Source organism: Mesoplodon bidens (assembly GCF_964165515.1).
Source record: "Mesoplodon bidens genome assembly, chromosome: 8".
Classification (NCBI taxonomy): Eukaryota; Metazoa; Chordata; class Mammalia; order Artiodactyla; family Ziphiidae; genus Mesoplodon; species Mesoplodon bidens.
The window spans coordinates 81243448-81267823 of record NC_138165.1 but is presented as its reverse complement, the minus strand read 5'-3'; the positions used below and the strand labels follow the sequence as shown (position 1 = coordinate 81267823).

At 41.3% G+C, this 24376-nt stretch overlaps 1 pseudogene across 1 annotated transcript; it reads left to right on the top strand.

Moving 5' to 3' along the window:
* Positions 1-23954: 23954 nt before the first annotated feature.
* On the top strand, positions 23955-24161 carry LOC308621805 (large ribosomal subunit protein eL38-like; annotated as a pseudogene). The gene has a single exon. The product of its transcript is annotated as a large ribosomal subunit protein eL38-like (transcript).
* The last annotated feature ends 215 nt before the right edge of the window (positions 24162-24376 follow it).

The window sequence follows — 24376 nt, the reverse complement described above, 5'->3', positions numbered from 1 at the left end:
GGGGCCCGTGAGCCATGGCTGCTGAGCCTGTGTGTCCGGAGCCTATGCTCCACAACGGGAGAGGCCACATCAGTGAGAGGCCCGCGTACCACAAAGAAAAAAAAAATAAAACAAAGGCAGAAGATCATATATACACTAACATGGAAAAATCCCAAAAAATACTGGTCTGTATTACTGGTGTAATTGAAAATTAATAACAGAAGTGATAATAGAAAGAATGGTAGATGGAAAAGAGAAAAGTGGTGCTTCCCTGGTGGCACAGTGATTAAGAATCTGCCTGCCAATGCAGCGGACATGGGTTCGAGCCCTGGTCCAGGAATATCCCACATGCCACGGAGCAACTAAGCCCATGCGCCACAGCTACTGAGCCCGCCTGCCACAACTACTGAATCCCGCGCACCTAGAGCCCATGCTTCACAACAAGAGAAGCCACCACAATGAGAAGCCCACGCACCACAACGAAGAGTAGCCCCGGCTCACCACAACTAGAGAAAGCCCGCGCACAGCAATGGAGACCCAACGCAGCCAAAGATAAATAAATAAATTTATTTGTAAAAAAGGAAAAGAGAAAAGTAATACGAGGAGTAAAGCTATTTTGAGTGTAGCTTCATTTAACGCTTCATTTAACAGCAGAGGAAGCATCCAAACTGAAGTCAGCCACCAGCCACCTATTAACACATTGGAAGACAGCAAGCAGCATCCACGGACCAGGTATTTACTGAATGTACTCCTATCCCTCTAACTTGGACCCATCACATCCTGAGTTGAGACTCCTCATAATACTTGCAGGGCCCAACTTCCCTATCGCCATCCAAAGGGCATAAGTGAGAGGCAGAGAACCCTTCATTGCAGTCTTACTCTGCAATATTTTGGACACCAGCACTGGGGTTTGTCAGACTGTTCCTAAAAGTCACAACCAAATATAGCTTCTTCTGAGACGTGGTAAATAATATAGCCTGCGAGCATTTTAGTTGGTGTTAGCCCAGTCGAACGGGGCAGGGCCTTGTCTCAAGAAATTGTGAACCTATCTAATTTACATCTATAACTTCAAAGTAACTTTTTGTTAATAACTGAATTTAAATGGTAAACAACTATATGATATAAGCCAAGGGTAACTGGTTTGTTTTCAAAATAATCCAAAAGCCAGTGTCTGAGTACCACCTTTCTTCTTCCTTTGAAGATAAATGTGAATGAGTTGTATCCGCATAGTTGTACATAAATCCTTTTTCTTTTCCGATGCCAGCATGAGCTTTGACAGCTTCCTCAGTAAAATTCTAACAGCCCAAAACCTTCTAAAGTGCAGTGTAAGCTTCTTTCCTCTTGTCCTGTTATTTGTGGAGATGGGAAACAACTGATGTCTTTCATATAATGACCCTTCAAATCTGTTAGACCTTTATTCTCTAAGCTAAATAACCCCACAGCTCTGTGGCCTTTCCTCTCAGCCCTTATTTCCCAAGCCTTAATTACATTTTTGCTCTTCTTTGGAGTTCAGCCAGTTCCCCACATCCTCCTTAAAGGGGAGACACAAAGTGGCCACAGTTGGGGTCAGCCCAGTGCTGGGAGAAGCTGGCAGGCCACTGCCTGCGCTTTGCCTTCCCTGCATCCCACTATCTTATGGGCTTTATAAATAAACAGCACTCATTTGACTATTTCTACTGGGGCCACCACGTTGAGTTGAAGTCCACCTTTCCCCATCTTGCATGGCAGTGTTTTGATTTTGTCCTGTGAACTTTGGGTACTTACCCCTTTGAGTGTTATCTAATTCAAAATATCTTGCCCAGTGAATTGTCTGGCTCACTTTATATTTGATCCCTCCTTTCTCCACTTCTCCAAAAAAGATTTTGCAAATTCAGGAAGTGCCTTCCCAGAAGCTGAGCCATTGATCAAGATTTACTGAGAGTTATGGGCTTCCCTGGTGGCGCAGTGGTTGAGAGTCTGCCTGCCGATGCAGGGGACACAGGTTCGTGCCCCGGTCCGGGAAGATCCCACATGCCGCGTAGCGGCTGGGCCCGTGAGCCATGGCCTCTGAGCCTGTGCGTCCGGAGCCTGTGCTCTGCAATGGGAGAGGCCACAGCAGTGAGAGGCCCGTGTAACACACACACACACACACACACACACACAAAAAAAAAGATTTACTGAGAGTTAGATGGGACCCTGGAACAGAAACAGGACATGAGATAAAAACTAAGGAAATCTGAATAAAATATGGACTTCAGTTAATATCGATATATCAATATTTGTTCATTAATTGAAACAAATGCACCTCCCTATTGTAAGATGTTAATACAAGAAGAAATGGCACAGGGGCTATCTAAGAACTCTTCGTACTATCTTGCTCCATTTTTCTTTAAATCTAAAACTATTCAGAAATCAAAGTCTATTCATAAAAAGAAATAAATAAATGGGGAGGGGAGTCTAATTTAAACAGGCTGGCCTGAGAAAGCCTCACTGTGGAGTTAGTTTGAAGCCTAGACTTAAAGGTCTAGGTCAGATGAGGAAAAGAGAAAGTGTTTAGAGCTTAGGAAACAGTATGGGCAAAAACTCTCCAGGAACAAACAAACAAAAAAAGATTTATGAGCTTTTCCCTATCTCCCCCATCATCCTCAAGGCAAGTGCTGACACTACTGTGATAATAACCACCGCTTATTGAGAGATTGTGCTAGGAAATTTTGCATACATTATTTCATTATTTCCTCACAACAGCTACATGTAAGGTAGATCTTATTACCCTCATTTTATTAAAGAGGATCCTGAGGTTAACTAGATCAAGTAATTTGCTATGGCCACAGAGCAAGTGAGTGCCAGATTCAAACCTGGGTCTCTCTGACTATAGAATTCGCTGTGCCACAATGCCAGGAAATCAGTGCTCACTGGCATTTGGGTGTAACCCACTAGGCAAGTGTGACTCCACTTGTCAAATACATGTATGGTTTATCTCAAAAATCAACAAAAATCATGGGTGCCTAACTGACAGCAAAAGGAAAAAGGGGGAAAGTAAAAGAGAGAACAAGACAGATGAGAAGGGCTTCAAAATCTGTAAGGTTTTCAGGTGCCCCGTTCTTTCTGATCATAAAAGTAATAACATGGGATAGAAACAAGTTGTTTAATGGTCCAGATAGAGTGTAGCTCATTTCCTACGTTCCTCTGGTCACTAACAAAGAATTACCCAAATGTAGACTGGAGTAATAGGGTCAGAGAAAAGATTCCCTAATGAGACGCATGTGTTTAATCAGTTGTTTGAACTGTTAATTTACTACCAACTAACTGGAGGAGGTAAATATTATTTGTCCTTTTAAGTCTGGTACTGCTTTATTGACAAAATGAATTTGGTGAAAGTGGGATAGAAATGTGAGGGGAAAACTCAGAAGTCTATATATGCCAATATAGTTGTATGTGTATGTAAACACCTAGAAACCATGCACAGAACTATAGCTTGAAATAATCTGAGGAGGAGGGTGGGGGGAGTCTTTCAAACAATACCATCCGAATGTTTTATTACAAGAAGATGTTTGCGTATTACATGATTTTTAAATTTTTTAACATGTCATCTACACCAAACCCATTTTAAGGAATTTTATTATTTAATAGAAAAAAAATCTCAGTTCTCTGGGCAAAATTTTTTTAAAAAATACAGTAAAATAATGTAAAGTAAAATTTAATACGAAATCTGGATTTGGGGAAGTTGGCTTTTAAAAATTGATTCTCTGGAATCAATTTTTAAAGCTCCTAAGCAGAAATAGAATTCTTAGTTCTCGATCTATATCAGTTCTACAAACCCAATATTATTAGGAAGAATAACCCAAATGTTAAACTTTTCCTCAAGGATTTGATGAACTTTCTCTACTGTTAAAAAAAAATAGCCCTACTTTTTATTACCAATTCTGACTAAAACTGGACCCATATTAAATCAAATAAGAATTACTTTAACTTTTTCAAACAAGTCTCATGAGTTTTCTAATAGCCTTAACCTTATATATCTCAGTAACATATATTTATAGAAAACTGACACGTTTATTCATGCTTATTTAAATGCCAACAATTAGAGAACCTCTACTGTGCAGATTTAGATGTTTATCTTATGGAATAAAGACATTTGTTTAACTTCCTAAAGAAAATAGTTTCAAGATTTCTCAATAGTCCTTCCAAGCCTTCTTGCCTCTGCAATCTGCTTGGTTGCAAAAATAAATTCATTTCAATCCCTGCCTGGCCAAAGTTTAAACTTAAAAAATGACTTAACAGTTAATCAATAGGCCGATCTGCTGATTCAGTGGAGTGTAGCTACACCCGACCAGAGGGCATCCTGTTAAAACAGTAAACAACTTATTCATGATGCAATTCAGCATTGAGAATCCACCCTAGCTATAAAACTGCATCACATGGATTAAGTTATATGCAGGTCCTCTGAAACTGATGTCTTATCAAATACCTGTGTGTTAACTTCCTCCATTGTATGATACCATGACAATAACCTGTAAAAGTTTAGGTCTGCAATTAAGGTATTATCTATTTTTCTACAATAGAATTCCTTTAACACAGTATGTTTGTTATTAAATAGTGTAAAGAAAGAGTAAATATATAAGTCCAGAACCCAAGCCAAAATTAATGTTCTCTGTGTTCCTGGATGTCTCTATACAAGAAAACTTTGCAATGAGAAAAAAATATAAATTGTTCTATGCAACCTATATGGAATTATCAATTTAAACATGATCTAATTAGGCCACCTTCTGGTCAAATCTGCACCTGACTTAAAATTTGTACGAATAGTGTTAAAAGAAATTTAAATAGCGAACATCTGTTCTTGGTTTTGTTCTTAAAGGGTTGTATTGGCCTAGATTGTCTACAGGCTCAAAATGTTTGGGAATCTTGCAGAGTAGCTTTAAGAAAAACATGTAGTCAGTTTAAGTTCACAGTAAATTTTCCTCATCTGACAGTGACTGAAGGAACCAGTAAAACACTAAATTTACTAACAGGTAAGTTCCAAATCGCCCATTTTGGAAGTAAATGCATCCAAACTCCACTGAACCAAGACCAACGAGGCCAGGCAAGTAACATCATTAACATCTAATTGAAAGCAGCAGGGCAGAAAGTCCTGAATTTTCTTCTTTCCTCCGCTAGAATGTGATGGGCAGTCCTGGGTGATATTTGTATGGTATTTGTGCCTCGTCTTCCCCTTCTTTGCTCACAAGACTCCTTTGAATTAGATGCAAGCATTAGTAAGTGTTTTGAGTGTCTTGAAATCACCACCTGGGCAAGCATGTCATCTAAGGTAGAGGCTTGTGTACAAACATAATAGACAATGAGGTAGAGTGATAACAGTGGTCCTAAGCTGAGTCCCAGCCTCACCACAGTGGCAAGGGGAGGCCAGGGACGGAGATGCTCAGATGCAAGTTGCAGAAGCATGGTCGAAGGTGAAGGCCCTGAAGCCAGACCACCTAGGTTTGTCTCCCAGCTCTGATACTTCCTAGCCAGGTAATGCTTAGACAGTGTCTTTATTGCTCTGAGACTCAGTTTCCTTTTCTGAAAATGAGTGATATTTAAGAATGTTGTTGCAAATATTAAAGTAAATGAAGCTCATAAAGCACATACAACAATAGTTGGCATATGAGAGCACACAGTTAATGTTGGCTATTTATCATTATAACTAGGTATCTCTTTGTCACTGTAAGTCTCTAGATGGTTTAATGCTTGGATTTACTAATAACATTGATTGCCAAGCTTCTAGTTTCTCCCTGCTCTGAACCACCTTACAGATGCCTGCCAAGTAAAGCTTTCTAGTAAGTCTCTTCCGTCATTTTACATCTCTGTTCAAAAACTTTCACGGGCTCCCTACATCAGGAAAAGGTCTGAATTCATCAGACTAGCCAGAAACACTGTGCATAGCCTGGCTCTGATCTGCTTTTCCAACTTTCTGCTCCAGCTAGACTGATGGCCCTTTTCTTTGTATCACCCGTCTGATACACATTTCTATTTCACTTTTCATATACAACTACTAGGTACACAATAAGTGGTTAGAAACTATTTGCTAGTGTTATTTTTGCTCCGGCAGACAGCTATGGTCAGACCAGAGGAAAGGATTGCACAGAAACTCCAGTTTGAGCACAGTGGATGCTGGGAAATTCAGCAACAGTAAGAGGGGTAAGCTAAGGCCAGTAGCATGGAGCTACCATAATGGTTAGCCTCAGATGTGCTCAAGGAATATATACCATGTATTAAAGCTATTTTTAAATAATATCCCTAATGAAGAGTTTAGAGAGAAATTCTCAGGTGAGAGGTCTCTAGGGCCCTAGAGGATGGAAAGCCATAGTTGTATCCTTGACTAAGTATTATTATCCCAACTGCAAATCTTATCCATTCAAGCTTCTCCCCATAGGGGCACCCACTTTAAGAAGAATTTATTTTGATTTATTTACACAAAGCAACGAAGTAATCTCTCCTTCTAATCAACAAAAACTTCCGTCCCTATTCACAAAACTGATTAAAACTCACTGTTATGATGGCTTGCTTCCTTTAGGGTGCCACTGGGGTTTGGAGAGGTCATAGCATGGAGCAGAGTGTGCTGGAATTAAGGAGAGGCCCAGAGTAGTGTACTGATAACCCCTGAGTTTAGGGTGGAGTGACAGGCATTCACTGAGTGTTTACCCCTAGCTCTTCATTGAGGAAGTGAAGGGCACGCCCCCCTGACAATTTCCAAAATGAATATCTTCCTTCCAAGGATGTGGTCTTCATTTTATGACAAGAGAAAAAGAACAGGGGGAAAAAAGGAATTTTACATCATGACAGGAAGTTTAGACAATAGCTTTCCCTTATGTAAAGCAGTTTTACCAGACACTTTCAACAAATAAATAGTCCAAATTTTCAGACCCTCAAAGTTGAGTTCTCACTAGATAGCAGTCACAAATTGATGCCCCTTGAGTTAAATGCAGCTCACAGGAATGTTTTGTTTGGTCAGCGTGGTGTTTTTTTAAAAAAATTTTTAATACCTTTATAGCAGATAAGTGTGTTGCAGTTTGACACAGTTCCCACCATTCCCTAGAGTCTAACAATCTCTAACATTGATATTATCCACCAGAACCTTCCTAGAGGCATTTGAGTTTGCAGTTCCAACCAGAGTCAGCCTCTTTGATGGGCCTCTTATGGATGGACTTAGGTGATACACTCAGCACGTGACCCTCACACATACTCTCATTTCCTTTCTACCTCTGTACATCATATTCTTCAAGTTTCTATCCGTTTTATACTTGGTTCCTTCTCTGTGCAATATACTGCAGAGGTCCCTGAAGGCTCTTTGTTTTCAATCATGCAATGAGGAGAGGCCACCCCCAATTTACACTTCACACTCTGCTAACCTCAGCCCTCACTTTATCCACAGGGTTCAGCCAGATTGATGGGGCTTTAAGAAGTCAGTTCACCTGAAAAATGTAGCCTTGAATGTGCCATCAATAGCTTTTGGCTTGACAATATCCTAAGGAGAAGAAATCATCTTCTCTAAAAGGAGATGTAGAAGGTGATGAACTGGAATCTTAGTTGTTCGCCATTTTCAGCCTGTCCTAAAACCTCTCCCCAGCTCTGTCCTACCACCGGCCTTGTCTGGCCCACCAGAGACTGAAGCAGGCTTTGTTGCCTTGGGTTTCACCAGAACATTTCATGTTGAGTAAAATGCATGGCATTCCATTTTTTGGCCATGAGAGAGGAGAAAGGACAGAGTCAGCTTTTGACATAAACAAGACCCATCCAGTAAATAGCCAGAGGAAGATGTTGGCAACATGCAATTAGCCAGCTGGTCATCCTCTATTTAAATCCACCCTCTTCTCTAAATGCCAAGTTTTGAGGAACTAAATATTTTAGCATACCAGGCATAGTTCAAAGCCAAATTCTGAACTATGTTTTCACGTTGCCCCCGTCTCCTTAGCCAGTTGCATGTACAAACTATGGGTCAAGTAAGTTAATACCTCAGATATAAGGGTGCTGAAACTTTTGGTTGGAGCCAGTTGTGAAGTCAGTATAAACTTTTCTTGAACTCTTGCTCAAGAAGAAAACTTCTTGAGTCTTAATTATCTTTGAGGCTAGAATGCTCAGAGCTCATCTCACAGCCTAGGATAGCTCCTTTGGTTAGCCAAATATTTCCTTTATGCCTGAGTTAAAAAAGATATGCTTCGTTATCGAAACAGACCCAAAGCATGCATGAAAACCATGGCTGCACTTGACAAGACCCAGGTCTCATCTTTTTTGCCCTTGCAAATCCCAGTGTCCTGTTCAGAAGTCTGGGAAGTAAACAGTCTTTCCTGGGATTTTGATAGATCTACAGCCCAGGGCTCCCCCTTCTTTTAGTTCAGCATTCCACATGTCACCTCCTCCTCATCTTTCTCCTCAACTTGTAATGCAGTTACTTCAATTAAACTAAATGCAAATGATGTAGTCCTAATCAAAGCAAGAACATTTCAGCTCATTAATTTTTCTTTTCACCTTCTGATATTCAAGTCTGAAAATCTCCAAAAGGTTGGATATTCTTGGTCAAGAAATGGATAGTAGGGGGTCACAAACATAAAAGGGTTGAAGTGTCTTATCATGGAAATGTAAAAATTCTGTCTCACATTCTTCTCAGGTTCAACAGTGAACAGTTGATTTGTGACTTCAGGAAAAATGACTCTCCCAAAGGAATAGCGTGAGGCAACCATTCCACTTTGGGGTATTCATTTACCGAGATAATTTCCAATTTTGTTATTATTAATTGCTCTTTACCATGAATAATAAACTTTTTTTTGTGTGTGTGTGTGTGTGGTACATGGGCCTCTCACTGCTGTGGCCTCTCCCGTTGCGGAGCACAGGCTCTGGATGAGCAGGCTCAGCAGCCATGGCTCATGGGCCCAGCCACTCCGTGGCACGTGGGATCTTCCCGGACCGGGGCACGAACCTGTGTCCCCTGCATTGGCAGGCGGACTCTCAAACACTGCACCACCAGGGAAGCCAATCAACATTTTTTAAATTTCTAGTTTCAAAGAGAAGCGATAACATGTCATCTTTTGCTCTTCAAACCCCAGAGCTAGACGTTGCATATAAAATGTCATGTATATCCCCTTAGGAGTATTTAATCTCTGCCAAATATGCTACCAGTTGTTATGGGCTTTACGTGTCAGAAAAATACATGATTAGGACAACTGTACAGTGTAGCTCAGTGTGTTTCTCACAGAACATAGAGCCAACACATTTTTTTCTTTTATGACTCCTAGGAGAAAAATGCTTGCCTTTTTTCCTACCTACTTCTTTTCATGCCAGACTCTCTGATGTGGATCTTGGGTCAGATGCCAAGTAGATACCATGAGCCAAAGACAACCAGATATGCAAGTGATAAACAGCACAGGACAAGATGGGAGTCATTTGACAGACTTCAGCAAATTACTCTTCTCCTTCACTAACCCCAAATTCCTCTCTCCCTGTGCTTGGCAACATCACCCTATTTCTGAAACAGTTTCTTCCTTTCTTGTTCTTAGTGCCCACCTGCTTGGCTCTCCTTGTTCCTGCCCAGTTGCACTGACCCAGACCCTCAGCTCCTGGCTACCTATGGCTGGTAGTGACTCAGGTACCCTCTCTGCCCAGTCGTTATATTATGTTGGGTACACGGGCAGGTTATTGCCACATCACTCTGTTTCAAATGCCCTATAGTTTCTGTTGTGGGTTGAATTGTGTCCCCGCAAAAAGATATATTCAAGTTCTAACCTTTGTACCTCTGAGTCTGACTTATTTGGAAATAGGGTCTTTGCAGATGTAATCAAGTTAAGATGAGCTCATACTGAATTAGGGTCATACCGAATCCAATATGAATGATATCCTTATAAGAAGAAGGAAATTTGGACACCGGGACACAGACACACAGAAGAGACACACACAGATTGAGAGCACCATTGTAAAGACAGAAGTGGAGACTGTATGGTATAGATGCCAGTCAAGGGATGCCCAGAATTGCCAGCAACCACCAGAAGGCAGGAGAGAATCATAGAACAGACCCTTCCTCAAAGACCCCCAGAAGAAACCAGCCTTACTGACATCTTGATTTCAGACTTCTGGCTTCCAGGATTGTGAGAGAATAAATGTCTGTTGCTTTGAGCCACCCAGTTTGCTCTGCTTTGTCATGGCAACCCTAGGAAGCTCATACAGCTTCTCTCACACTTTAGGCGAATTGCTCAGCTCATTTAACAAATATTTATTCAGCACCTACCGTCTGCCAGGGGCTCTGCTAGGTGTTGTGAAGACCAGCACAAGTGAAACACAGTTTCTGCTGCTCTGAGACTCTTACGCAGCCTCATTGGTGAAATGATGTCACGTGATACAGACAGTGATAGAGGCGTGCACAGGGAGGACGCTTACTCCAGCTCAAGGTTAAGGGGGACATCTGAAAGAGATAACACCTGAGAAGAGCCCTGAAGGATTCGCTTCCTAGAGGAAATCTGCAGGAGGCAGCCTCTCCTGCTCCACACCCACCTCTGAAAGCAGGCTCATCCTGCAGCAAAAGTGTGTAAATGGCAAGTTCAAGCCATGTTGTACCATAATAGCATCTTCTCCAAGTGCTTTTCCACAGCCTGAAGTTTCTTGCCAGTTGGTTTTATGAGAAAAGAAAAAGATAAGTCCATTTCTTGTTAGGTTTATTGGGTAGGCATGGGGAAGAGCTATTTATTTTTTACCTTCTATATCTAGAGTCCATACAACTGGAAATATTAATGCAATAACATTTTTCTTTGTAGATATTGTTGCCCTTTAAAACACAAAATTCTGGGGCTTCCCTGGTGGCGCAGTGGTTGAGAATCCGCCTGCCGATGCAGGGGACACGGGTTCGTGCCCCGGTCCAGGAAGATCCCACATGCCGTGGAGCGGCTGGGCCCATGAGCCATGGCCGCTGAGCCTGCGCGTCCGGAGCCTGTGCTCTGCAATGGGAGAGGCCACAGCAGTGAGAGGCCCGTGTACCACAAAAAAAAAAAACCCACAAAATTCTTTGGATTAAGTTCAAGAAAGTTAGGTGCAAGCTCTTGCAGAAAGGAGAGTTTATTGGGTCCTTCCCATTGCAAAAGTAATATAATATATAAAAAAGTAAAATAACTAAAAGAAAAGGTGATGCACAGATAATTAGGAAAATAGAAAACTAGAAAGATGATTTTTAAAAAATACTCTTAGCACCACTATCCAGAGGCTATGATTGCATTAACATTTCAATGGATTTCCTACTAGTTTTTCATGCATAGTTTTTATTTTGTTTGTTTCTTTGTACTCTGTAAACAATCTTGTATCCTACCTTTTTCACACAGCATTATAGCATAAATATTTTCCCAGGACTTTAGAAACTCTTTGTAAACATAATGTTAATGACTATAAAAAGTTTGGTTGCATAGATACCCATAGTTTACTTACCCGGGCTCTGTGTTGGCCGTTTAGATTAGATCATCACTTTTTAAATAGGCTTCAGATAAATTTAATGAGTTTTAAAATGGAGATTTTAAGTAATTTCATCATAGACACAGTCATGTGATGATACAAGGACTATTTTATCATGAGGAAGTTGATTTTAAAACAAGCAAAAGAAGACAAAGATCTTGACAGCCTCAGCAGCCGTCCTCTCTGCCTCCCCACTTCCCCCCACGGTGTGTGTGTGCGCACGTGTGTGTGTGTGTGTGTGTGCCCATCTCACAGATTTCCCTTCAGGGGCTCTCTATTGCTGGGCCCACTCCTTTGCACCTTCATTCCTACTTACCCCAGTTTCCTAGTCAGCTTGGCATGAAGAAATAAGTACTCTGGAACAGCACCCCTCTCCTTGGGCTGAGTACTGATCAAGTCTCCCTGCCATTCTGGCCCGTGATGAGTGCATCGGTGTTAATTCAGGTTCCTGCTTTGCACCCCAAGTCATACCCTGTGGGGTCCACTTGAGTTTTCCTTACTGCTAATCTGGCTCAGAACACTGGCAGAGCTCATATTCTTCCCAAGTCATCGTTCCCACCCACCTCAAGATGTTCCCTAATAAAGAACCTTTCTCTCAGGGCTTCCCTGGTGGCACAGTGGTTGAGAGTCCGCCTGCCGATGCAGGGGACACGGGTTCATGCCCCAGTCCGGGAGGATCCCACATGCCATGGAGCGGATGGGCCCGTGAGCCATGGCCGCTGAGCCTGCGCGTCCGGAGCCTGTGCTCCGCAACGGGAGAGGCCACAACAGTGAGAGGCCTGCGTACCGCAAAAAAAAAAAAAAAAAAAAGAACCTTTCTCATTCAAGTACCCTAGACAGTGTCTCACACACACACACGCACACACACACATTGATACAACTGAGCTTCTGCATCAGTCCCTATTTCTTCAGTTTCTCTTATAGTAACCTATGTCCACTGATGCCCTCCCTAGCCCTTGACCTGAACCTCAACTGCTACCTGATACCCAGATTCCCTTACCTGTGCCTGGTACCTGGGCTTTTGAGGATCACATACTTGCGGGATATCCTGCTACTAATTGAATCCCTTGAAGGGACCAGCCATTTGCCTGATTCGTGGCTAGAAATTACTGTGCTCCTTAGGTAAAACACCTTTGCCCCCCCAGCTCAAACTTTGCTATTGAATAGGCTCACCCTTCCCCCCTCTCCCAACATACCTCAGTGTCCATCTTGCTGCACAGTGGGCAATGCTAACAGCAATTCCAGGCCCCTCCCCACCATTCTGACCAGCTGTGAATGAACAAGACAGCCTAACAACCACTTTGAAAGATACTTGGGTACCAGTGCTACATACAGGTCAACCACCTATTCACAATTCCCAAAGGCAAAAAACTGACAACTCAGAATTCTTTTCGTAACTCATTTGGCAGCAAAACCTGACTGAATTAGTTTCCTATGGCTGCTGTAACAAATTATGACAAACTTGGTGGCTTAAAACAATAGAAATGTATTCTCTCACAGTTCCAGAGGCTAGAGTCCAAAATTAGTCTCACTGAGCCAAAATCAAGGTGTCAGCAAGGCCACACTCCCTCCTGAGGCTCTAGGGGAAATTTTGTTCCTTGCCTCTTCCAGCTTCTGGTGGCTGCCAGCATTCCTTGACTTATGACTGCATCAGTCCAACTTCTGCCTTCATGGTCACATCACCTTCTCTTCCATGTGTATCAGATCTCCCTGTGCCTCCCTCTTATAAGGACACATTTGATGACATTTAGGGCCCAACCAGATAATCCAGGTTAATCTCACATGTCAAAATCCTTAACTCAGTCATGTCTACAAATATCCTTTTTACTACCAGGTAACGTTTACAGGTTCCATGAATTACGACATGATATCTTTGGGTGGCCATTATTCAGCCTACTATATGGACGTAAATGAAAATGAAGTTATTTATGATCTATATTTATCCCTTCTAATATGAATAGTCATGTTTTGCTAAAAAAAAAAAAGTCCATGTGTGACATTATAGGATGCTGCCTTAGACCTCAGTAGGGTTAAGTAATATGCCAGATGGGCATTATTTTTCCTTTCCAAAATCAGAAAAATGCTGCTTCATTCTGACACACGTTTGGCCACAAAGTTTCAGATAAAGGTTTGTGCACCTGTTTCAAGTCCGTGCTGTCTGAGGCATGACATAAAGTAGGTAGTTCTGAGTTACCCTGCCTCAAGAACAGAGGTCCTTGCCATCAGCATAGCATTGTGTAGCCCTTTCACATTCGCCATATCAGTTACCCCGCACATCAATCCTGTAAGGCAATCAGTGCAGATATCATTACCCCTGTTTAGAGGTAGGACACTCGAGGGGTTGAGTATCTTGCCCAAGGTCCCATAGTTTGTCAGTAGCAAGGATCAGAGCCAGAATCCGTGGTTTTGATTTTCAATGCAGTGTTTCCAGTTCATCAGAGCTGCCTCCCCATGGAGAGACAATATGAAGTGAATTACTCTTGAAAGCATGCAATTTGAATATTTTTACTGGTGAAGGTTAGAAATAGCATTTTGAATCCTGTCAAATGATGATTCAGATAGGCCCTGAGCCAAGATCAAACAGAGGAGACAGGAAAGGTATGAGAAAATATTGTCTAGGAGTCAAAGGCAGCTATGAAGGTTACATTGCTTATTGACTTGCCTTTTTATTTCTCTGTATTATTTGACTTTCTATGTACGCATAGTCCAGTGTTGCAATTCAAGAAGGAAAATCTGCATTCCTATGGAAATTCACATCATGTTACAGGCAAGTTGACATATCATTTATAAAATGAGGATAATGGTGCTTCCTTTGCAGGATTATCATGAAAATTAAATGCATGTGAAGTGCCTGATGAGACTTAATAAACATGAATTCCCTTCCCTCCTCCCTCTGCCACTTTCCCCTCCTCTCCCACTAGTCTCAGTTCAAGGAATCAACCCCATAAAGCTGAGTCTTCTGAGACCGTCCATTTCAACATCCCCACCTCCCAGGATGCTGAACCTGTATGTAACCTGGCAGCCCAGCTTCCACAGCCTAAGTCCTGACCAGTACCACTTTGCACCAATGCCATTTGGAACCTACATGCATCCCTGCCAGCCCCAGCAGGACCCAAAGTGTAATCCTCTCCTTTCATTCCTCTCCCCCCCGCTGTTAGCTCCCCATCACCCATGGTATTCTACGTCTTTTGTACGTGAAGCTAAATGAAAAGGTAGAGTGGATGGCATGCTGAGAAAGTCTATGTCTTAAACTAGATGAGTATTTTATACCGTGTTATCAGCTCTTTTCTTTCCTTCAAGCCCTTTATTATTCTTTAACTACAACATATAACATCTAGTAGCATGTTGTTTAGTCTCCACATGTTTGTGCTTTTCCCATTTTTCTTCTTGTAATTGAGTTTTCGTTTCAAACCACTGTGGTAGGGGTGGGAGGAGACTTGATATAATTTCTATCCTCCTAAATTGGTTAAGACTTGTTTTGCAGCCTAGCATCATGGGATCTCTCCTGGAGAGCATTCCATGTGCACTTGAAAAGAATGTGAATTCTGCTATTTTTGGATGGAATGTCCGGTAGATATCTACTCAGTCCAACTGGAATATTGTGTCATTTAAGACCACTGTTGCCATATTGATTTTCTGTCTGGATGACCTATCCATTGATGTAACTGGGGTGTTAAAATCCCCTACAGGGCTTCCCTGGTGGTGCAGTGGTTGAGAGTCCGCCTGTCGATGCAGGGGACACGGGTTCGTGCCCTGGTCCGGGAGGATCCCACATGCCGCGGAGCGGCTGGGCCCGTGAGCGGCTGTGCCCGTGAGCCATGGCCTCTGAGCCTGCGCGTCCGGAGCCTGTGCTCCACAGCGGGAGAGGCCACAACAGTGAGAGGCCCACGTACCACCACAACAACAACAACAAAAAATCCCCTACAATTATTGTATTATCGTCAATTTCTCACAATGGGTAAAATCTAATCAACCTTAGCATCACATTTCCATGATCTCCTTGACTCTAATCTGCACATCCATTCCAGCCAAATATCACTGACTCCAATGGCCTCATCCAAGGTCCTGTCACCACCTGCAACTGCTTCACCTCTGAAATCTTGAGCACTCATCTCCAGGGCTCTCTTTATCATCCAGTTCTCTCATACCTGCACTCCAGTTCCATATGCTCTTCCTTGAGTTCAACTGAGAGTGGGTCAACCCCTGGGGGCATCACTTCTCTCCCTATCCAATCTCCAGGCTTATAGTCCACAGAGGATTACCTACTTTACTCTCTTACCTGCACTGCTCTCCCCTACACACCTGTTTCTTCTAACTACTTTGCACATCAGCACTGCATGTTCTATCCCAGGTAATTTACACAGACTATCTCCTCTGCCCACTACCTGGGCTGCTAACTTCTCCTGGGGAAAAAAAATCACAAAACTGCACAGATTTTTGCTATTCAGCATCCATGTTGAACAAACTCACCTTTGCCCTTGTGCCACTAGACAATTCTTTCAACTGTCTTGATCAGCAACCCTTGCATTCTCTACTAAGCAGTTACTCCAAAGTTTCAACACTCTCCTTAAATTCCCAAGCCACGTTTTTCTCCCTTCACTTTCGGCATATAGCTTTATCTCCTCATTGAAAAAAAATTTTTAAGCAATCACAATTTGCCTCAACATCCCAATTACAAATGTGTCCAAATTTGCCACTATCTCCAGCTTTGGAAAATGAATCGCCCCACCTCTGGTTCAAGGTCAATCCCTCCACCTGTGCTCTGGACCCCAATCCTCTTCTTGCATCGTCATTTAACCATTCTCTCTTGTACCTTCCACTTTCCCTCTCTGGTAGCTCCTTCTTGCAGCCATTAAATATTCTCTAATGCCTTCCATTTAAAAATTTGACTCTAAATTTGACCTTATTTGACCCTAAATCCCATTCTAACTGCTGTCCTTCCTCTTACTTTCCTTTCTCAGCTAAGCTTCTTGAAAAAGTCATTACACTCCTCACTCTACCTCCACTTCCTACCTCTCATCACTTTTCAACCTTCTTCAATAGGAATCTGTTCTATCTGATGCCACCAATGACCTCCATATTTCCAGGCCCAACAGACACTTTCCAGCCTTTAACTCCCAGGACTTCTCTGATACATTTAACATCAGATCAAATGTCCTTTAGGAACCATTGGCCACTCCATCTTTCTAAAAATCTCTACTCCTTTGATTTCTGTGGAAATATAAATTGGGGAGTAATCAACATTTAAATGGTCATTAATGACCAGTGGTGAAAAGGATGACCTTATCTTCAGTGGTGTCTAGAGAAACGATCTGGCCAGAGGAACCTTGTACAATAGAGAGCCCACTCTAGCCCTCTGTCATCCCCTTCTCACAGGCTGAAGGCCTGTGGAGTGTATCAACTTGAAATCCATAACTTTCCCAAGACCAGGATCCTGGCACACCCTCCCCAGATAGCCTTCCAAGGCTTGTACAGTCCTGTTGTCCAAATCCTGAAGGTTGACTGCACCATTAGGATGCTCACACCTAGGCCTGAGGGGTGGCGGGGGCAACTGTTTACAGCAGTGTGGGCAGAGCTTGGATATGCAGGTGGGGTGGCCACACGTTTGCATATAAGGTTCTTCATAACATGACTGCAGATATTAGAAGAAAAGTGGTAAGCCATGGCCATGGCTGTTTCCATGCTGCCACATTCCAACATGGAACTCGAGGAGCTGGAGAATTCCAGGTTATAGTGAAGCTATATTTTTCAAAGTAGAAAAGTAAAACATACATTATTTAACAGTTTGTTAGTTTAATTTATAACTTTTAAATATTTAAACATGTAGTATGTGGCCTCCATTTGTACTCTTCTCCAACACCACAAATGTTAAGAGTAGGCCTGTGTGGGAACTGAGCGTTCATATTTACCAAAGGCAGCAGCTAACTTTCATGAACTTAGATGCCACCTCCAGTGGATCCATAGCCCCTGACTGGGGAACTGCATTGAGAGTCAGCAAGGAGGAATTTCTGGAGAGATTAGTGATGCCTGCCCTGGACACACCTAACACTTCCTTGACCTCTCACACCTCCTCATTTCATGTAGGAGAAAATTGAAGTCAAGAGCAGTTAAAATGCTTTTCCCACTCTAGTGAGGGTCAGGGTAGCACCTGGATTCAGGTGCTCTGACTCCAGATCTGTTCTTGTAATACTGGAGGTAGGACATCCTCATCCTCAAAAGACATATGAAGAAAGGTCTTCCCAGGTTGCCCACAGAGCTCCTGGGCTTGTGTGCAGAAAAAGGATATAAGAGAATGGAATAATTAATTCAAAAAGATGTCATCTGAGAAAAATGCAATTAGGGATTTTCTAACAAAGCCAATTGTGTTCTGAATTACTGAGAAATTATTCTGGTTTAATTTTAATGAAAAGGATATGAAAAATCAGTTTGGAGACACAAGGAAATATTTTACTAGCAAGACTGAGTTTGAGGAATCTAAATGGGGATAAACTAGTTGGGTCTTCTCAATGGACTATCATAAAGGGAAAGACATAAGCTAATACTTAATATTACTATTGTAAAAGGTCATAGGACATAAGTGGCAAATATTAAGTGAATAAAAGAGGTGACTGATGTAGTCTGGAACCTGCATCTGTGGTTGACTAGCTGCATGACCTTAGACAAAATAACTCCCTTAATTACTCTAAACTTGAGCTTCCTCGCTTATAATACAGGGGCAATCATATCTAGTTTATATTGCTATGACAATCAGAGATAATAGATAGAAGACATAAATTCAGAGAGCAGACATTTGTGTCATTATCTATGTGGACTGTATCATTCATCCAGTCATACAATGACCCTTGACTGAGCATCTATTATGCACCAAGCTCAACTGTGCTGTGGGCCCTACTTCACCATCAAAGGGAAGAGAAACAAAGCCAGATACCACCAAGTACCCACCCAACCCAATTACCATCCTCTTTTTGCACATTCAGGCCTGTCACCCCTGGAAACCAGGTTAGTTCTGAGAATGTTTCCAATCTTCTTCATGGGAGTGTGACAAAACCTCTGAGGACCGTTGCAACAGATAGCACTTTGTTTAGTTTAAGAGGCAGTTCAGTGCAATGGTTAGACACACTGTGCAGCCGATGGCATTCGCAACTTTCAGCTGTGCCACTTACTAGCTGAGTCAGTTACTTATCCCCTCTGTACCTCAGCCTCTTCTTCTGTGAAATGGGAATAATAATAGTGTCTCTTCATAGAGTTGATGTAAGGTCTAAAGAAATTAATATATGTTAATGTAGCTAAGACAGGGCCTGGCAAATGCTCAGGGCTATATAAATATAATTATCATTATTTAAATCTCCACTCATCATTGACATCTAAGATTCTCCTATTTCCATTGCAAACATGGGTCTGTGCATTTGGAACTGTTCCTGCACCGGGAGTTGCTTAGAAGAAATGTGGTGTGAAGAACCTCAAACTATTGGCACTACACAGGTAAGCAAATTACAGGTTCTTAGGAAAATTCCAGTACGCACCCTGACACCACTCAACACAGGGTCTAGCTTACATATAACAACCTGTTTCACCCCCCAAGTCAACCTAGTAATTCCCTTTCAGTCTCAAGGTTGAGAAAAACAACCACATGTTTAGAATGAAAATACTCTTTCCAAATCCTTTGAACCAATGATTTCCCTTTTGGAGAACCATCCTAAGGTAAATTACCATTTAAGAGAAATTGAGGGACTTCCCTCGTGGTGCAGTGATTAAGAATCTGCCTGCCAATGCAGGGACACGGGTTCGAGCACTGGTCTGGGAAGATCCCACATGCCATGGAGTAGCTAAGCCCGCAAGCCACAGCTACTGAGCCTGCATGCCACAACTACTGAAGCCTGTGGGCCTAGAGCCCATGCTCCACAACAAAAGAAGCCACCTCAATGAGAAGCCTGTGCACCGCAACAGAGTAACCCCCGCTCGCCACACCTAGAGAAAGCCCGCACACAGCAATAAAGACCCAATGAAGCCCAAAAATAAATAAATAAATTTATAAAAAAAGAGAGAGAGAAAATAACTCTCCCAAAATATTTTTTAGAAAAAGAGAGAGAGAAATTGAAAGATATGCATATAGCATCTTTGTGACAGGAATTAAAACTGTAGCTTCAACTGAGGCACAAAGATACAAGTGTTGCTGCATTCCAAAGGAAGTATGAGTCCGTATGCAAATTATTTTTAAGGATTTAAGTAAAAACTGGTTATATAACTCTTTTAAATTCTTGACTCACATTGGAGATGTTAAAGGGCTGAGAGAGAGTGGGGAGAAGGAGGGTTTGGGGAAAGACCAACTTGGGGAGGAAATTGCGCTGTGGGTCCCTCTTCCACCCCAAAGGAGGAGGTGGTGCTTCCCTTTCACCTCAAACCCCAGAGGGGGATTCAAAAGGACCATTTTAAAAGCATGGTATGGAAGGAGTGGGGCTCCGGAACAATTGTAGTGATGGATGCTCTGGTTGAGAACTGCTCTCAGAGGCCATCCCTTATTCAGTACACAAGCGTCTGGATCCCTAACCCTGATGAAGTGTGGCACTCAGCTGAATTAACCAAGGACTAACAGACAGGTTCTAGAAAATGTCCAGAAGCAAGTTCAGTCCATATAGCTACCTTCTGCCCTTTCATCTGGGTCTTAGAGACCCTACCTCAGACAGAGAACGTGGAATGGACTGACCTGTACCCCTGCTTCTCTGGAACATTGTTGTGGCACACGCATTCTCACATCTTCCTTTTCTAAATCATTATTTTTTTAAAAAATAAAAATAAAAAGCTTGGTATGTTTAGCTATGTTTGTTCATTTGTCTTATTTTTTATATTCCACATATAATTGAAACCATACATTATTCGTCTTACTCTATCTGACTTATTTCACTTAGCATAATACTCTCTAGGTCCATCCATGTTGTTGCAAATGGCAAGATTTTACTCTTTTTTATGGATAGTAATAGTCCACTGTATACATATACTACATCTTCTTCATTCATTCATCCATTGATAGGCACTTAGGTTGCTTCTATATATCAGCTATTGTAAATAATGTTACAATGAACATAGGGGTGCATACATCTTTTCTAATTCGTGTTTTCATTTTCTTCAGATAAATACCCAGGAGTGGAGTTGCTGGATTGTATAGTAGTCTTATTTTTAATTTTTTAAGGAATCTCCATACTGTTTTCCATAGTGACCACATCAATTTACATTCCCACCAGCTGTGCACAAGAGTTTCCTTTTCTCCACATCCTCACCAACACTTGTTATTTGCTGTTTTTTTGATAATAGCCATTCTGAGAGGTGTGAGGCTCATTGTGGTTTTGATTTGCATTTCCTTGATTATTAGTGATTATTATTATTATTATTATTATTATTATTATTAGTGATTTCCTTGATTATTAGAAAAGATATTGAACATCTTTTCATGTGCCTGTTGTCTACCTGTATGTCTTCTTTGGAAAAATGTCTATTCAGATCCTCTGCTCATTTTTCAACTGGGTTGTTTGGGATTTTTTTGATGTTGAGTTGTATGAGTTTTTTGTATATTTTGGATATTAACCCCTCATCAAATACATCATTTGCTAATGTCTTCCCCCATTCAGTAGACAGCCTCTTCATTTTGTTGATAATTTCCTTCACTGTGCAAAAGCTTTTTAGTTTGATGTAGTGCTGTTTGTTTATTTTTGTTTTTGTTTCCTTTGCCTGAGGAAACATATCCAAAAAAATATTGCTAAGGCCCATGTCAAAGAGCATAGTGCCTATGTTTTCTTCTAGAAGTTTTATGGTTTCAAGTATTACACTTAGGTCTTTAATCTATTTTGAGTTTATTTTTGTATGTGGTGTGAGAAAGTAGTCCTGTTTGATTCTTTTGCATGTAGCTGTCCAGTTTCCAAATACCATTTATTGAAAAGGATGTGCTTTCCCCATTTTATATTCTTGCTGCCTTTGTCATAGAATAATTGCCCATATAAGTGTGGGTTCATCTCTGGGCTTTCTATTCTGTTCCATTGAGCTATGTGTCTGTTTTTGTGCTAGTACCATACTGTTTTGATTACTGTAGCTCTGTAGTATAGTCTGAAGTCAGGGAATATGATTCCTTCAGCTCTGTTCTTCTTTCTCAAGATTGTTTTGACTACTCAGTGTCTTTTACATTTCCATACATATTTTAAAATTATTCTACTTCTATGAAAAAAGCTCTTGGTATTTTATAAGGATTGCATTGAATCTGTAGATTGCCTTGGGTAGCATGGTCATTTTAACAACATCAGTTAATACTAATTCTTCCAATCCATAAGCACAGTATATCTCTCCATCTGTTTGTGTTGTCTTCAATTTCTTTCATCAGTGTCTTATAGTTTTCCAAGTACAGGTCTTTTACCCCCTCAGTTAGATTTATTCCTAGGTATTTTGTTATTTTTGATGCAATTGTCAATGTGACTGTTTTGTTCATTCCTCTTTCTGATAGTTCATTGTTAGCATTGTTAGGTTTCTGTATATTAATTTTGTATCCTACAACTTTACCAAATTCGTTGATGAGTCTAGTAGCTTTTGGTGGCATCTTTAGGATTTCCTATGTGTAATATCATGTCATCTGCAAACAGTAACAGTTTTACTTCTTCCTTTGCAATTTGGATTCCTTTTATTTGTTTTTCTTGTCTAATTACTGTGGCTAGGAAGGACTCCAATACTGCATTGAATAAAAGTGGTGAGAGTGGGCATCCTTGTCTTGTTGCTGATCTTAGGGGAAATGCTTTTAGCTTTTCATGAAACATAACAAAACAGATAGAGTCAAACAGATGGTTGCCAGAGGGGAGGGGAATGGAGAAAGGAGAGAAATAAATGAGGGAGATAAGAGGTACAAACTTCCAGTTCAATATAAATGAGTCACAGGTATGAAAAGTACAGTGTGGGGAATATAGTCAATAATTATGTAACATATTTGTGTGATGACAGATGGTAACTAGATTTATCATGATTGATCATTTTGAAATGTACAGAGACATCAAATCGTTATGTCATATAAGAGGAACTAGCATAGTGTTGTAGGTCAATTATACTTCAAAAACAAACAAACAAACTCATAGAAAAAGAACAGATTTGTGGTTTCCAGAGATGGGAGTTGGGGGAGGGGGAACTGCATGAAGGCAGTCAAAATGTACAAACTTCCACTTATAAGATAAATAAGCACTAGGGATGTAATGTACATGATAAACACAATTAACACTGCTGTGTGTTACATATGAAAGTTGTTAAGAGAATAAATCCTAAGAGTTCTCATCACCAGGAAAAATTTTTTCCTATTTCTTTAATTTTGTATCACTAAACACTAGTGAACACCAGTGAACACTAATTTTGTGTTCACTAAACTTATTGTAATCATACCATGATGTATATAATTCAAATCATTATTCTGTACACCTTAAACTTATACAGAACTGTATGTCAATTATATCTCAATGAAACTGGAAGAAAATAAGAGGTAATAAAATTGAAAAAAATAATAAAAATTAAAAGGTTGGTTTGCGCTCCCTGAAGTTCAGAGTACAAGGCACCGGCTCCTAACGCACACTTGACTCATATTTGAGAACGTTGTAGTGACTGGCAGCAGGATAGCAAGTTTAGTCTGGGAGGTAATGCAATCGATCAAATGTGCATGTGAGTTCATCTCAGGAGCCCAATACAGAACTGTCTCCCTGAGGTCATGTTGAAAGGGATGCCACATGGGTGGCAATGTTAGAACCCCAACAGAGAGCTTCTCAATGAACTTAGGCCATAGATTTTACATCCAAGTACCCAGGACTCTACGTACTATCCTTGAAATAACTTAAATTAGGAGCCAAAATAAAATATGGCAATTCTATAATATATACATTTTTATAATACTATAACTGGAGAAAGAATGACCAACTTGGAGAAGGAAGCTGAACCTGATGAAAACACAGAGAGCTGTACCATTCCATACCACTCTCCCTGGGAGAGAACATGTTGGTTTTACTCCCTAGCAAGAAGAGTGAGAATGTTTCTTACCCAAAAGGGCCCCCCATCCACACACAGAGTTTGGAAATCTAGGTCAACCAGCATCACCCTACCACCTCGCTATCTCTGTTTTATTCTGCTTCCTTTCCTGCCTTCTTCATCTATAACCCAGACACAACTGGGGGTACCCAAGGGCACTGCTTAACCACTAGCAATCAAGAAGCCCCTGCCCCCCACAGTCATGCAGCCTAGCCTGGGCCACTTCTCCCCCGGTCCTCTCCCTTGTTCAGTGTTTGCAAACTGTGTTCTGTGAACCATTAACTCCAAGACATGCAATTCCCATTAACACATTAAATATGTTTAATGCCTTGCAGAAAAAGTAATTCCTTGAAATGTATTCAACCCAGGATTTCCACACCTTTTTTCTTTTTTTTTTTGACCATAAACAGCGGTTAAAAATACAAAACAAAACAAAATTCAGCAGTTCAGCTTCTTGCCGCTCGCTGTTCTGGCCACGCTCTCCGATCTGCGTCATCATGCCTCGCAAAACAAGAAATCAAGGACTTTCTGCTTACAGCCAGGCAAAAGGACGCCAAGTGACGCCAAGAAAAATAAGGATAATGTGAAGTTTAAAGTTCGATGCAGCAGATACCTTTACACCTTGGTCATCACAGACAAAAAGAAGCCAGAGAAGCTGAAGCAGCCCCTGCCCCCAGGTTTGCCAGTGAAGGAGCTGAAATGAACCAGGCACGCTGATTTGAACTGTATTAACGTTTTAAAAATTAAAAAAATAAATTAAAAAGTCATCATTTCAAGCAACTAGTGTTCTGGGGAATCCTGTTTGGGAAGTGCTACCCTGATTTTCAATTCAAATATTATTACTATGGAACTGGGTGGCTCTGGGAGCCCACTCCATTCTTTCCAGCAAGACTTCCTGACATAAATCTTGCTGCTTTGC